This window comes from Temnothorax nylanderi, unplaced genomic scaffold (assembly GCF_030848795.1).
Source record: "Temnothorax nylanderi isolate EJ_2023f unplaced genomic scaffold, tnyl_v1.0 TNYL_tig0205_pilon, whole genome shotgun sequence".
Classification (NCBI taxonomy): Eukaryota; Metazoa; Arthropoda; class Insecta; order Hymenoptera; family Formicidae; genus Temnothorax; species Temnothorax nylanderi.
In genome coordinates, this window is record NW_027249267.1 from 144,533 (window position 1) to 161,840 (window position 17,308).

The 17,308-nt window shown below is 35.7% G+C and overlaps 1 protein-coding gene, 1 long non-coding RNA gene and 1 pseudogene across 2 annotated transcripts in view; 1 reads left to right on the forward strand and 2 right to left on the reverse strand.

Annotated features, from left to right (window-relative positions):
* The first annotated feature begins 422 nt into the window (after positions 1-422).
* On the forward strand, positions 423-837 carry LOC139778996 (uncharacterized). The gene is made up of 2 exons (XR_011719760.1): positions 423-526; positions 632-837. It is a non-coding gene; the product is annotated as an uncharacterized lncRNA (long non-coding RNA).
* A 3,926-nt stretch (positions 838-4,763) lies between these two features.
* Positions 4,764-7,787, reverse strand: LOC139779006 (KH domain-containing protein akap-1-like; annotated as a pseudogene).
* Positions 7,788-11,597: 3,810 nt separating this feature from the next.
* The window catches only part of LOC139779019 (uncharacterized), an 83,426-nt gene continuing 77,715 nt past the window's right edge, over positions 11,598-17,308 (reverse strand). The window contains exon 4 of the mRNA XM_071717209.1: positions 11,598-13,597. The gene's annotated coding sequence lies outside the window, so the exon portion shown is untranslated. The remainder of the gene's footprint in view (positions 13,598-17,308) is intronic.

The following is a 17,308-nucleotide window of genomic DNA, read 5'->3' on the forward strand; positions in this document are numbered from 1 at the left end:
CTGAGAAAATATGAGAGATTTTCTGAGAAATTTTTTCACCAAGGTGATGTATGAATAAATAAATGATATGTTTGACATTGAATGATTGTAACGTGAACTCTCGTTAATGAATGGAATGAATAAACGAATGAAGGAATAAATCTTGAATGAACACGGCACAAGGTAAAAATTATCCGAAATATCTTTGGGCCTGCCGATTCCGCAACCTTCTCGCCTAGCTGCCTATCAAGTTGTGTGGCACTCTTGATGATAACAACGCCCTTGGTGCCGGTCTTCAAGCTACTCACAAACTCCTCTCCACCACCCGAGGACGTATCGCCGTTTTCGAAACATCCCTGCCTAATATCGATCCAGGGGCCCTGCAGCCGAGAGAAGATCCCAGTACTAGAGTGAACAAAGACGTGCACATCTTAATCCCACAACGAATTTCTACAAGAGATTCGTTCTGGATTGCAGCGGACAACAGATTGCGATTGATCTGTTCTTACCGAACAATCAATAGTAATCAGCGATCTGGCAATTTTATGTAAGTAAATCTATCTTCTCAACTTAATATAATTATAATAAAATGATGATTTTGTACTAAAACTGAATTTGCAAGTAATTAATTTTTATAATTGTAATTTTTTAGAAAGATTACTTCATCGTTATTTGACGAGAAGGATTGGCTTTGAAGCGGTGATGTGACTTCGCGGTCTCAGCATCCACGTCTTCCACGGCAGCTTCTTCGATCGACTGATGTCCTCTGCTTGCCGAACATTAATCCAGACACCGGTTAATTTTACTGTTATATTAATTATGTATTAATAATATGTATTAAAATTAATATGTTATTAATTAATTTTAATGTTATTAATTATGTAATTAATTATGTAATTAAAATTAATATAACATATAACACAATATATTAATATAATTATTATAAATAATTAATATATTGTTAATATAATTATTATAATAATTAATATAATTATTATAAATAATTATATTAATATGTTTATATTACATTAATTTTTAATGTTACACATGTCTTGAAAATAAAAATTAATTTATAAAATAAAATTGTCTATTTAGCTTATTCTTTTATATTAACCCCGATATTACAGTATCCAGTTGATATCTTAAGATTTTCCGCGGCGCACAAGATACATTTCGTGAACCTCCACCTTGTATAGTTCACTTTGACAGCTATCATAACCGTTCACTACGTGTATACAGAGATGGTGAATCGCGATCTCAAAATTACTGCGCGTTCCAAAAATCATCAAAAAAAAAGTGTTGCAACCTTTCCGTGAACGACTGTACAAGAGCGAGATCGCAATGACCGATATGCAAATGGATTAACCTAGTTGCGAAAGGTTCACCCGTTATACTGTTGAAGAACCGACCGCATAACATTCCGTCTTTTTCTAATCCCGCTGTGAATCGATTTTCCAGCTAACATATATCTTATGTCTTCGCAAAGCGTAACTTTTAAATCCTTTAGGGAGATCAATCACTTCAAGACGACACATTTTTTTTTAGAGCGATTGAAGAAAAAGACAGAGAGCTTGTAAATGTCGCGAATAACGTCTTGGACGAGTATAGTAGCGTATACGTCAAGTCGGGAGGCGAATAGAAGTTAAGCAATGGAGAAAAAAAAGACAGACCAAGATATGCGAGTTAATTCAGTTATGATATATTTTTATATATTTTACAGAAGGTGTTCCATGGATCAAAGGCGGCGGTGATCGAACCGTCGCAGGAGCGTCAAGCGCAATTCAATTGTCGCGGCAGTTGAATTTGTTATTAATTAACTAGGCAACGAAAAAATCAATCTGTCACGCGAATCTTCTTAGAATAGACAATTCGTCGCGCCCTTCTTCGCAAAACGATCATTTGTACGGTGATATTATCTCACGTAGAAAGAGCCGAGTCTCTCATACGAATACGCGATTGAGCCGAGTCTCTCATACGAATACGCGATCGAGCCGAGTCTCGATTACGGGGCCCCGTTCGCGATACCGAGTATCGCCATTAATCTTTGTATACGGGTAAGAATACGTCAGAAATATCACGATTTGGACGTGGTTTCCGGATTGATTTGCAAATTGGTGAAATTATAGTATTGGATAAGAGAAATTAAAAGGTCAAAGGATTTTTAAAAATTTTGAAAATTGTAAAAGTTACGCCATGTTGAATTTTTTACTAAGTATTTTTTTAAGTATTAATATTTACGAAACTATTCATCGGATTTTAATAAAATTTAAATATGTTATACTTAAAATCATGTCTTTTTAGACTATTGCATTATTGAAAACAAATTTTTTAATTTTGACCAAAAAAAAGTAAAAATATTTTTTGGAATCGTTTTTATTCGAACGGGACCAATTTGTCAGAAATTTTGTAAGATAATAAAATATTCCTTATAGTGTAACCTTTCTTTAAAAAAAAAAAAAATTAATGGAGACTCTAATAGGTTCTGAGATATCGCAATTTTCGTGAAAGCGTGCAGCACCGCGCCGCGCCGCGCGGCCCGCCCGTACAGTGCCACACGTAGTACAAGGCGCTTGTTCGAGCTTCGCTAGCGCCTAAGCTATTAACCGTAGAGTAGGGCTCTCACGGACTTTTTTATAGGAAATTTTATGCTCTACGAAAAAGGTCCAGTACAATTTTGTCGTAAAGTGCACCGTTTTTGATACGGAGGCGTCAATATGAAAACAATCTTAACATATTGGCAGAAAAAACTCAAAAACCAATCTCTTTGTTGGTTTCTTCTACCCCTATTTCATATATAATTTTTTTAAATTTGGTTGAAGACTAAACCCAACTTAAACGCAATCAAAGGTTCATATACGAAATTCACGAAAACAAAGCTTCCTCTATGAGGAAGCTATGTTGAGCAAAAAATTTCCTATAAAAAAGTCCCGGAGAGCTCTAGTGTAAAGTTAATAGCTTAGGCACTAGTGAAGCCCGAATTAGCGCAAATGCATGCGTGGAAGAAATTCACAGGATAAGACAAAAGACGGCTTGGCTTGATACTTCATACGCGTGGGTAATTTGAAAGCGAAGATAAGTGCAGATTTCGGAATTTCTCTCCGTGGAGTTGCGTACACTTGCTGTCTGCCCATTTCATCGTATTTTTACTACCGCTTTAACATTATATATATATGTATATATATGTGTGTAAATAATATTTTCAGTTTTATCTGTTTTCTTTTATAATTTGTAATAAGTAGATTTAAGAAAGATCGATTGTTAATCGACACAATGCCGCGAAGGAAATGCTTTAATCCTTGTAAAAGGAAGCCACACGGCGTTGTTAATCCGAAAAATTGTACTGGACTTTTTTCGTAGAGCATAAAATTTCCTATAAAAAAGTCCGTGAGAGCCCTACTCTACGGTTAATAGCTATAGGCGCTAGCGAAGCTCGAACAAGCGCCTTGTACTACGTGTGGCACTGTACGGGCGGGCCGCGCGGCGCGGCGCGGTGCTGCACGCTTTCACGAAAATTGCGATATCTCAGAACCTATTAGAGTCTCCATTAATTTTTTTTTTTAAAGAAAGGTTACACTATAAGGAATATTTTATTATCTTACAAAATTTCTGACAAATTGGTCCCGTTCGAATAAAAACGATTCCAAAAAATATTTTTACTTTTTTTTGGTCAAAATTAAAAAATTTGTTTTCAATAATGCAATAGTCTAAAAAGGCATGATTTCAAGTATAACATATTTAAATTTTATTAAAATCCGATGAATAGTTTCGTAAATATTAATACTTAAGGGAGGACACCACTGTAACTGCCCATTTTCGACTGCCTTCTTTGGTATTTTTTTTTTAGAAAGGAATAAAATATATGGTCAAAAGAACTTTTAGGCTTTATTAGACATATATTAAAGTATGTAAAAAAATTTTTTATTTGTTGAAAAAATACAAAATGGCAGCGCACGAGTCGCTATAGCACTTATTGGTTTTCAGCCAACCCTCTCCGCGGCACGCAGTAGAACTGTCGTAAATTTGATCCTGGAACAAAAAGTGAAATATTTTCGTTAATTATATTAGTTTTAGCAGTGAAGTACGAGGGGAAATAAGAAAATATTAAAAAACAAAAAATAGAGACGAGTTTGAATAAAAAGTTCGATTTTTCGACCATCGAACTTTTTATTCAAACTCGTCTCTATTTTTTGTTTTTTAATATTTTCTTATTTCCCCTCGTACTTCACTGCTAAAACTAATATAATTAACGAAAATATTTCACTTTTTGTTCCAGGATCAAATTTACGACAGTTCTACTGCGTGCCGCGGAGAGGGTTGGCTGAAAACCAATAAGTGCTATAGCGACTCGTGCGCCGCCTTTTTGTATTTTTTTAACAAATAAAAAATTTTTTTACATACTTTAATATATGTCTAATAAAGCCTAAAAGTTCTTTTGACCATATATTTTATTCCTTTCTAAAAAAAAAATACCAAAAAAGGCAGTCGAAAATGGGCAGTTACAGTGGTGTCCTCCCTTAAAGAAATACTTAGTAAAAAATTCAACATGGCGTAACTTTTACAATTTTTAAAACTTTTAAAAATCCTTTGACCTTTTAATTTCTCTTATCCAATACTATAATTTTACCAATTTGCAAATCAATCCGGAAACCACGTCCAAATCGTGATATTTCTGACGTATTCTTACCCATACACGTATTCTCTAATTATTCACCCAATTGTATATCACGTGAATTCAGGGGGTTTTTATGCCTTAACAGGCTTTTCCCCCATGAGCCAATAAAGGATTATTTTCTCTTGGCTCAAAATCACGACTTGTTTATTTTACTTATCCATTTCGAAACCGGGAGACTTCTTCATGTTGAAGAGGTTTTCGACGATACAGAAGGCGTATAAAAGATGTAAGAGGACTTGCGGTAAAAATTGATGCAAGTCTTAATAACTTCAAGGATTAAACTAACGAATATACAAAAGCTACTAAATGTACTCAAAGCTACTTAATGATTAATACAATGCTAAATGAAGTGTTATACAAAATTTGAATAGAGTCAAAGATTACGATCAGCTACGTATTATATACACGAAAATGAATTACGAATGATTATTACGTAACAATGTTCATTGCGCCATATTATCGCTATATTTTCGCTTTGTTAAAAAATTATAATAAATTATAATAAATTGAGTTAATTGCAGCGCGCAACAAAGTTATGTACGTGAGCACTGTGAGCGATTTAATGATTGTAACCTTACTTGTATACATTTCCTAGAAAAATATTTCTATATTATGTTTAACAACAATATTAAATATTAACATTTCATAACTGCCAAACGTTTCCAGTTGAGCGCAATTGCACGAGTTACGAATCATTTATAGACTCTTTTTCTCGGTTAACTAGTTTTTACTGCATTGAAATATTGCGTAGAAAAAAATGTGTTAGCATATCGCGCAAGAATCATCGATATCTAAGTAAACAATTAATCAAATATATACAGTATATATGCGTATATCTGGATTAATCCGAAAGCTTAGTCTCCATCTTTTGAAACATAAAATAATTTTATGCCACGACAGTGAAGTGCGGAATATTAAATAAAATGCGCCATTTAACAATAACTTCTAAGGTAACAAGTTTAATCTACGGTGACCTAAATTTGAACGTGAAAAGAAATTAAATTATTTCAATGAGTTCTCGAATCGTCCCCAATAAGAAATAGATATGAGTCACGTAGAAACGAATTTCCTAATTCGTCTGAGTTATTCGATACAATGTTCTTGTTTAAATGTGACACTACTTTGTAAAATGTTAAGTTATTGTTTTCTCTATTCTACGATCAATATAGCAATCTTTATAAATTTCTTTCTTTCTAAATATAAATATTCTACACAATCGGAAAACTATTTTACAACATGAGTAAAGAACGAAGTCAAAAAGCGAAATAATCAATTTTGACGCGATTAAAGGGGATCATCAATGGCGATTGTATTAAACTCTAGTCCATACTGACTAAGAATCGCGGATTATGCGTGAAAATTGTAGAGTTTCTTGACAACTCTTATGTACAGACGGATTCAAGTGTTTCTGGCTTCATCTGGTCCCATGCTACTTGTTCAGCATGTCCGTTCATTATCCGTTCATTTTACCAGTTCTTCAGTAAGGGAAATTAGCTTTAAAAAAATCAATTTTAATTAATTTGCGCATCTGCAAAGAGATTCTCGAAGATTGGATAATAATATAACTACTTACCCCATAATTTTGTATCATAAAATAAATATTTGCATAAATATTAGTTTGAATGTGACCTTCAATCTGAGCTTGAGCAGCAACTCCCTTTCGGAACAATTTTGTACCACATTGTAAGCTTCTGTCGACCATTCACCTGCAAAGGAGTAACATCAAAGTATAATTACATATCCAAAGATAAATAATTTTGAGTAGAGATGTATAATCTGGAAGAATAGTATACATAACGTCAATATATAGTTACCGTTCTTTGGCTGAATATTTGCTAAAAAGATTTCGATGGCTTGGAAGGGTAGGTTCAAATAATTATATATCAATGGCCTACATTACGAATTACTAAACTGCCAGTAACCACCGTGATCGAGTAATCGTACTACGCTTCTCTCTCCCGATGGATCTGGACGTTCAATGCATCTTCTAATCCATTTGTCGCTCCAATATACAGCCACGTAATCATCCTCTACAAAGTAAAAATGTATGGTATAATCAGAATATCCTGATTTCTTTTTTATTCAACGTGTTAAGATTAACACTTACTGTTCAATACATCTGGAACTGGCAGCAATTCACTGTTATACCAACCAATACATCATGCTGTCTTCCAAATTTTGCAAAAGGAGAAATGATGAATGAGTCGGAAGCTGAACGAAGAGCCAATTTGGCTTGACAGTGTGAGAGATATTAATGTCATTATTAACACTCTCAACCAGGGACAGGGGCCGTTGAATCGGGACATTATACACAACTTCTTCGATCACCTCGGCTATTGTCGCGATCTCCGCTAATGTTACTTGCGGAAACCTTTTCTCCAGAAACTTCTGCCTTACCATTTTAAGCGCGATATTAATTCCTTCAACACTGCCTCGTATCGAGCAAATCTTATGATCACCATCGCAAGGATGATCGTTGACGTATATACCGACATTTGCCTTTGTTCGAATACTGTGTAAGAAGCTACCGTGACGACCAATCAATCTACCTACTAGATGTTGCGGTATAACAAAGTCATACATTGTTGGTGCGGTACTATCCCTCCTGGATCCGTTAATACTTCCACTTGTATGAAGAAATAAAAATTTAGAGATAAAAAATACAAGATTCTTCAGAAAATCAGTGCCTGTCACACGTGCATATAGATACAGATCACTTTCAATAATATGTATTATAATGTCTTTTAGTATTCACGTGCAAATATCGGGGAGAAATACAGATACTGTTGTATTATCTATTGCAGGTGGCCACAAATCCCCCAATGATCCACGTATTTTACCACACGAACCCTCGTAACTATTCGTCCGATTACTGTAATTCCACTCTTTTAGCATTCCCATATCATACAAGTTGGTTGTACCAGTTAACATGTTGAATGTGCCGTCGTAGCTATCCGACTCGTTTCTCTGTAAGAAAAAAAAATCGTTTCTCTGTAAGAAAAAAAATAAAGGTTTACGTGATCATATTTGAGACTACTCGTATGTACTCAAATTGCTTGATGCATAAGGTTCGATTCATTGAACTCACCCCGTAGAACCAGGCGAATTTAGAATCCGGTAAATTGGTCACGTTCATCTTTCGCGCGACGCGCGATGTCCAACAACGTGTCATTAAACCCTTCAAATATAAGTATTTACATTTCTGCGTCTTTCCTCGTCAGAAACGTTTTCTGATTCTTTATGAGTCTTATGTCGCCCCAATGAGAGAGTCCCAGATCGTCGATATTTATATCCATGTTATGCACAATCTATCTAGGTTAACCTGTGTAAACACTCGCGTAATCGCGTAAACGTAGTATAGTTAAGTAACAGTAATATATAGAATATATATAGCATAATTACATATAAAACAATTACCTTGAATTAATCGTCGCGTCGCGTAAAGAGTCACGGTCGGTCTCGCTCCGACACTACCGTGTCTCTCGATAGGTTAACTGAACTGACTGTGACAGCGCGCTAAACGCACTATCTGCACTGCGCGCAGTACACACACGTATACATATGTACATATCGAAACTGACGATACTAGCACCGCCAGTGTCGAAAAAGTGAAAGTGACATTACTCTGTTATATGTATGTTATATTGAGAGACGTCGGCGTTAGGAGGAGAAGAAGTATCTTAATATAAAATTTTCACATTTGAACTTTGCGTTGCAATATCTCCGCTCGTAGGGCACGTAGCGGAAAATATTATAAGAGATACCCCCCCCCCATATCGACCCCAAGCTATCGAACAAGCCTACTTAGAACTTGATCCGTTCACTCGTTATCGAGATCTCAACATCTCGAGTACTCGCAACCCGTCGCGTCGCGTAAAAGAGTCACGGTCGGTCTCGCTCCGCGTATACTTGGCGCGAGACACTACCGTGTCTCTTGATATCTGTATATCAATCCCGTCTCGACATCCGCGTATTATCCATATCTGTATATCAGTTCCGTCTCGAAATCCGCGTATTATATCTAATGTATCACACCGTAATTCTCGTATTATTAATAAACCATTGTTGTTAACTTTTTCTAAAACCGAGTCTTGTGCCCCTATTCCGAACCTTGACCAGCCGCGAGCTAGATCCGCACTTCGAAAGATAGGTTGTTTTATCTAAGTGCCATAAAACAACCTAGCTTCCGAAGCGCGGATCTAGCTCGCGGCTGGTCAGGGTTCGGAGTAGGTTTTAAAAAGAGTTAACAATAACGGTTTATTAGAATGCTCGGAATACGGCATGATACATTATATATTTACAGATATAATACGCGGATTTCGAGATGGAATGTTATACGGATAGATATATTTGATACGCGGTCTTCGAGAGGGAATAATGTGCAAAGATATCACACACGGATTTCAAGACGGAACGCTATGTACAATGCGGCGTATAGCCGAACGTGTAAACGCGTAATGGCGCGGGATACGCGAGCGATGATTGGCGGGCTTGCGGGCTCCCCTGGCGAAAATAAGATTTATAAAGCGTTGACAATCGTTCGATGAGGGTTTTTTTGAGAGTTTATTTGCTTTCAAACTTTGTAAGAACGCTTACAGAACGCCGTTAGGTTTTGAACGCTTTTAAAACGTTTATCAAACGCTATATATAAGGTTTTGTGTAAGTTCAGCAATGCTGAACTTACGCTTTTCAGAGCATATTTAGTAAACGTAGATTCACTTTCAGAGAGTTTGCTGTCAGACTCTTCAAACGTTTAGCAAATGCTTTTCCCAACGTCGTAAGACAAGCGTTTTCTTTCCGTTCAGCAAACACTTTTTCAATACGACGAATTGTAGGGCGTTTATGCAAACGGCTTGGAAACGTCTAAGAAACGCTTTTTTCGACGCTGTAACACGAGCGTTTTCCCTTCATTCAGCAAACACCCTTCCAACCACGCCGCTAGGTGGCGCATTTTTCTTGCATTTAAAATACATCCAGCCACGTATATAAGCAGACCCCCTGCAATGTGAAAAGCAGATTCGGTTTCGAAACCTTATCATCATCGATAAAAATTATTTTTTAGTAATAAGAATATATTTTTCTTTATTGAATTATATATAAGAATTAATAGAGGTATAATGTTCGACCCAACTGGCCAAATTTTATTGCTCAAAACAACGCTAAGTTTCGACCGTAGATTCCGGTCCTTTTCAAGCGTATGTACTCACAAATATTGATTGGTCAGACATAATGTCCAAACTATGTCGAATCTAAAAACTAAGCAACAAAGTTGAGAGCTCCGCAATAAATATAAAAGAATATAAAAAGAATGTAAAAAATTCTATAAATAATATAAACCTGAAACTTACATATTTGTGCGTTAAAATTAAAACGATAGAAAACTTATTAAACGGCATAATTCGTTGTGTCAGAGCCGTGCGGTAGTAAAATCCAAACTAACGAACTTGACAAACAGACCAGTGCCGTCAATAACAAACTAAGTCGTGGAGAGGGAAGTGGCGAAGAAGGAGAAAAGCAATTATATTTCCTTTATAATATGTTCGTAGAGAACGTTAAGATTCTCCGTGTCCTTTTGTAAGTTAATGGTGTCATCAAATTTTTTAATAAAAAACATCTCTGCCAATTCCCTCTTTCTGATCTGTCTCTCTTTATGCATTACTTCTGGTTTTTCCCAATCGAAATCGTGCCCGTAAGATATTCGGTGCTCGCTCACTACGGAATGATACGGAATTATATATAATTTGATGAGAGTATTTTATCTTTGTTTAACGCTCTATTATTTTAACATTTAATGCTCTTTACGCTGTTTCTTCTACGACAAGAGTAAACGCCCGTTAAACGCTCAATAGAAGCTGCACGCAGTTTCCAATGATGAAAGCAAACGCCTGTTAAACGCTTAAGAGAGGATCTATAAATGTTTTAAAAAACTCTCAGCAAACGTCATATGTCATGTAAACGCTGTGCAAACTCTCAAAAACGCTATATACAAACGTCTTTCAAACGCTGCAGCGTTGCAATTTCCGCTCTAAGAAATCTTTACTGACCGTTTCTAAACTCTCAACGAACTCCCGTAAACACTCACATAAACGTCAAACAAACGTTCATGAAACTTCTCATTTTCGCCAGGGTCGCAGAATACGGCGCGGTGATACGTCGACGGTCGGCGCGGAAACGCGGATTCGTGCAAGGCGGTATCGCGATACGACGACGGTCGGCGCAGGCCTCGGGCGTTCGAATCGTCGGGTTCGGAGTTCCCGGACGGCGGGATAACGTATTATCGAGCTCCAGGAAGCTGCACCGTGCGAGCGTAGAAAGCACCTCTCTACTCTGGTTTGCGATGGTAAAGCTGGACGGAGATGTTTTATCGGACGGCTGAGACTCTCAGCGAGTCTAGAGAGCAATTCTCTAGACTGAATCGCGGCGATAATAAGAAACTGGTCAGGATCGAGTCGGCCGTCGAGATACGTCACTCGACTGAGCCAAAGAGCGTCTCTTTACCTCAGGCGTCTTCGGTTTAGGATTTCGGAGTCCGGGAGCAGCAGATTGGTCGGGTCGGATTGCTGGCTCACGGCGGAATCTAATTGTTGGAAGGCAATGACAGATTATAGAAGTCTTTAGTTAGTTTTTGAAAGACGCGCCCGTTTGTCATGCGCGTCTTCTCGAGATGTCTCTCGCTATTACCGTTTCCGTTTTCTTCTTTACCACGCGCGCCGCGCGCAACGAGAGAGCGCTCGTTTCATTACGTATTTTTCCGTTCTGGCGAATTAACCGTTTTTGTACGAGAGGAATAAAATATACTATTGTAGTTCGTCAATTAGCTTGCGTGACTTACTCTGTACACCCTAATATATTACAACACTAATCTTCGTCAAAAAGACGCGGGTATATATATCCCTCGACGCTGTCATATTGCGTTAAATAGTTAATAACTTTTAACTTAACTTAGTTAATTTAAAATGTATTTATTTTTAACTTAAACTAGATTTATTTTTAAAACATTATAAACTTAAACTTTTGAACTTTTTCTAAGTTAAAAATTTTTATATTTTTGAACGCCGACATTTTTTTTCTGTAAAATTTTGGACATTGAACAATTATTTTTAACATGTAATTCTTATAGACTTATATAGATGCACCGGTCCCTTCCGAAAGAGGCAACATGATAACTTCAACGGTGCAAAAATAGTTTCCTTAGAAAATTTGTCTTTTTCTTCTAATTGCTTAGTTAGAAGAACACGCTGTCTCTTACGGCAGGAGCCGGTCTATCTACACGTATAAGTATAGTAATTCTGCACAACTTTCATAATTGTAAAAGATAACAATACATTTTTATAACTTTTTTGTTATTTTATATAAACTTCAAAAATAACAAAATAAAAAAACTTCACAAATTTAAGTTTCTTTATTTTTATTGATTTCTAATATTTTATGAGCGACCAAACTTGGAACTTGTGTCCGGGGTGAAGTCGTCACCAAGCCATATCATGAACCGTCTTCCGGCGAAAATCAAAGTCAAAGAAGCAGCAGGGTCGGATTCTGGCAAGGACTTGGATAATATGTGCTGCGTGTGCTCAGAGATGACAGAATAGAGCTGACGAGAAACGGGCGAGCGTAGGACACATGAGTGTGTGCGCTTTCCTTGTAATTATTTTCCGCCACCGTGTTTTTAATTAATGTTTCCATTTTCCTATTAAAAAATAATTAATAAAATGTATTCTATCATTTTTCATGATCATAATTATGAATTTTTATTTAAAATTTAGTCCGAGAATGGAGTGATGGAGACGACTCCGCCCCGGCATTTCAATTTTTGCACCTTTGTCGTTTTCACTCTATACCAGTTGAACAAAGCGACGTAGACCAAAAATGTCCGTATAAATTTTGTAGCCAAGGGTTCATTCTTTACAACGGTATACCACATTTTACTAAAATTATTTGTGTTGTTGTTAAAAATCGGCACCGAAAAAATAGTGACGATTTTCTCGGTCTTCCCTAATATAAATAATGGTTTTAAAAATTAACTTTTTATTTAACTTAAATTAATTTAATCTTAACTTTTAACTGAGTTAGTTTTTTTATACAATTTTTAACGTAACTAAATTAATTTTATAAGTCATTAACTTTAACTTAATAACTTAGTTTAAAAAAAATTAACTTATCCATTCAGATCTTATATTTAAGACTGTCTTAAGGGGATCCTAAAGCGAAGGCCAAACTTCCTCGATGTCGATAATGTCAACATTTCTAATCCTGTTTTCTCTATATCTGTCCTTGTTTAACTATAGTAATCTGTCCTTGTTCGATCGCTGCGTCATCTCTCGCTACACGCAATACTGCTTATCCTATCAACCTGCATGTACTTTTGCACAAAGTAGTAGCGAAGGCTCAAACTTTTTTGTTACGTTATTAATTTTAGTTTTTCATGTACGGTATTCTTTGTTTACATTATACGAATTGCGCGTGTATCTTATTTTGTACATACAAACTGTACAACTTCTGTATTAAGCAAACGTTGACGGTAGGTGACAGCTCAAAAATGTATTTTTTTAATTTTTTTCGATTTTTGTCTTGAAATCAACACTCGCGCGATGTGTTTTCGTGCATATTTCAATTGTGTATAAATTTTTTTAACTTCTGTGCAGTCTACTCAAAGTTGGAGCCCTCCCTGCAATTGTCGGTAATTTGGGTCAATTTAGGATCCCCTTAAGGGGTTTACACCACAGTGAACCTGGAAACATAGGGTAACTTTGGGAATGTTTTGTAGCTAAATAATAAAATAAATAAAAATTTGGTTTTAAGGCCTGTATTCTACATGTCTTAAGCTATATAAAACAATTTTTGTTTAATTTTTTTGTATCAAAATGGTGGTGCTGGAGCTCTGCAAGTGGAACTGTTTATTTCTGGAGGTCCTCCGAGGCTTGCAGCAGAAGTGCAGTAAACTTTCACCTAAGTTAAAAAACAAAATCTTTTTATAATCTGCATTAAATTTGTTAGAGAAGTACATATGTATTCCATGCCAAATCACCGAGGATTTTCCCATTTTTAATTTGGCGAAATTTTTTTTGTGTTTTTATACTAAACTACCTGGTTACCCGGGCTTCACCCCGGAGGACGTACGTAATAAGACACGCAAATAGTCTCTCTCTCTCTCTCCCCCTCTCTCCCTCTCTCTCCCTCTCCCTCTCCCTCTCCCCCCCTCTCTCTCTCTCTCTCTCTCTCTCTCTCTCTCTAAAATGCTATAAATTGAAAAATATTACTTTTTTATCGACTGAAGTTCAATTCCGTCGTAAGGTAAACGTCCCAGTGCCCGGACACGTCCTAGTGGCCGGACAAATTGGAGAAAAATATTTACTATTTATTTAAACAATTAAAAATGAAAATAATAATTATTGTAAAAAAAAATTAATATTTAACAATTAATTGGGAAAAAGAAGTAAACCTAATTAAACATTTTTGTATTTAAAAAAATTGATTAAATGAGCATGTGTCTGTTGTTTGTCAAAATGATGGCCAATCGTTAACAGATTTGTTAAGCGCAAGCATATAACTAATAGTATAAAAATTGGATATTTAATTATATTTGTAAATAAATAATCAATTATATAATTTTAAAGATTAGTTAGAAACTCGTTTTGACGAAATTCATCCTAAAAATCACAATTAAAACGATAATTTTGAGTGTCCGGATACTGGTACATTAAAAATATCAGTAGTCCCAATCGCCGGACGCATGTGCGAACGCAATTTGTTAAAAAATGAGAGGTTAGTGTCATGCAGTGTCGCTTGTTGGAATCGATAGATTTTTGCGGTAAGTGTAATAATTACATGTTTTTAAAGGCATTAAAACTATTCACCGACAATTTATCTTCATTTACAAATGTTAAAATAAATATAATTTTTTAATTGGTCGGACACTGGGACAAGTTATGCCCGGATACTAGATCATAACCTATTTCAGCTGTCCGGCCACTGGGACAAAAGTATGTCCGGACACTAAGCCACAACCTATTTCAGCTGTCCGGCCACTGGTACATTGACACGCTCCATTATTTATGTAAATATTAAATTATTAATTGATATATGTGAGTTAAAATAATTTTTCCCTGCTTAAGGGAATCTTAAGTTTTCGAATGAATACAAATATTTTAATAAAACATCTTTCTAAATATTATAAATTGTATTATTTATGACAAATCATGCTTAACCGTCCGGCCACTGGGACGTTTACCTTATACAATTCTTTGAGATTCGCTCAATTATTTCCTAAAAAATTGGAAAAATTTCGTAACCGATTCCCCAAAAGATCGGTAACAAAAAACTATACAGTTTATAGCACTCCCGGGAAATTCTACCCCTGTTTTATATACAATTCTTTAAAATTCGATTAATTATTTCCCGAAAAATTCGAAAAACTTCTGATACCGGTTTCCAAAAAGATCGGTAACGAAAAATTATATACTTTATAGCACTCCCCGAAAAATTCTACCCCTACTTTATGTACAATTCTTTGAGATTCGGTCATTCGGAACCGGTTTCCAAAAAGATTGGTAACAAAAAATAGTACACTTTATAGCACTCCCCGGGAAATTCTACCCCAACTTCATGTATAATTCTTTGAGATTCAATCAATTATTTCCCGAAAAATTGGAAAAATTAAAAAAACCGGTTTCCAGAAAACCAGTAACCAAAAACTGTACACATCATGGCGCTCCCCGAAAAATTCTACCCCTACTTCATATACAATTCTTTAAGATTCGGTCAATTAATTCCCGAACAATTGAAAAAATTTCGGTATCGGCTTCCAAAAAGATCGGTAACGAAAAATTATACACTTTATAGCACTCCCCGGAAAATTCTACCCCTGTTTGGTCTATAATTCTTTGAGATTCAATCAATTATTTCCCGAAAAATTAAAAAAATTAGAAAAATTAGAAAAATTAAAAAAACCGGTTTCAAGAAAATCGGTAACGAAAAACTATACACATAGTGGCACTCCCCGGAAAATTCTACCCCTATTTCATATACTTTTGATAAAAATTCGGTTCAGGGCTTTGGCCTGGGCGATATTAAAGAATCCGTGAAAACACGTTTTACTCCTTTTCACCCCGTTAGGGCTTGAATTTCTAAAAATCCTTTCTTAGTGGCACTCCCCGGAAAATTCTACCCCTATTTCATATACTTTTGGTAAAAATTCGGTTCAGGGGTTTGGGCTGGGCGTTGATGAGTGAGTCAGTCAGGACATCTTTTGTCTTTATATATAGATAGATGAAAGTAGCTTCCATGGTGTAAGTAGACAGGTGAAGCATTCCCGACGCTGCGCACTCATTCAGTTTTTGAGCCAATCAGCGCGCGACCCGTTTTGCAAGAAAAGCAATATGGCTGCTCCGGTCAGCGCGTCATCCGTTATGTCCATTATGTTGCGTTCCCACTATACGCGTCGCGCGTCGCGTCGTCTGTCGTTAACCAATCTAAACATCCCGTCACAAGTAATGTAATAAAATGGGATGTTTTGATTGGTTAACGACAGACGACGCGACGCGCGACGCGTATAGTGGGAACGCAGCATTACCCGTCGCGTGCGTCTGTTGTGCGGAAAAAATCGTGTGTGCGTAATCACAATATGTGTACATACGTAATCCAACCATAAATATAAACTGATATACAATTAAACCTACCTAACTTAAACAAGGTAGGGTAATATTTGATTAAAATTCCTGATTTGATTACGCAAAAATTGTCATTATAGTTTATTTATGTATTAAACTCCTTTCTTCTGTCCTGATTTGGTCAGGTAGGTTTAACCCTTAAAGTGCATAGGTTTTTTCGGTAGAAGGTTCTAAGTGCATACGTGGGTCTGTCACGTTCAACGCTATTTTTCCCTACCTTAAAGTATTTTTAAAAATCTAAAAAAATTCATGAAACATCTGTCTACATTGCAATTGACGATTTTATAGTAATTTTGATAAACATCGTTTATTTAATATCTTCTGATAGGCTTGCAAGTTTTACAGTTACGAGCAGATATCACTTTGGGTCGGATGCCGTATGCAGCTTAAGGGTTAATCGTTTATTAGTTTATTCATTTATTCCGTTTTTCCTGCCTTAGTTGGGTTACGTAGGTTTAATTGTCATTAATTAATTTATTTATTTAAGGTTTTATTATATTTCATTAAATATATATTTAAAATTTTACATGATTCACGCATTTTTATTTCTTATAATCGAATTTCACTTTAAAGTGAGCGCCTACAAAACGGGTCGCCTCCTGATTGGTTCAACCGCCAAACCTGCCGCCATTATGCGCAATGCTTCACCTGTCTATTTACACCATGGTAGCTTCCATGATTTTTTTTAAATTTTCATCTCTATCCATACTTAAGTTATGGATTTTTTCAAAAAAATGCAGTTTAAAATTTCAAATGTCTGTAACTTTAAGAAGAAAAAAGATATTGTAAAAAATAAGGTAATCTTTTTTTTCATTTTTCATTGTACTTTTCAAAGAAAATATCGAAAAAATTGTTAATGGACAATATGACTATTTTTTTTAGAATTTAAGTAAAAAATATTTTTTTTCTCAATGCGACAGTTTTGATTTTTTTCAAAAAAATCTCAAATCCTAGACTTAATTCCAAAATTCTTAAGCCATTGGTGAAGATG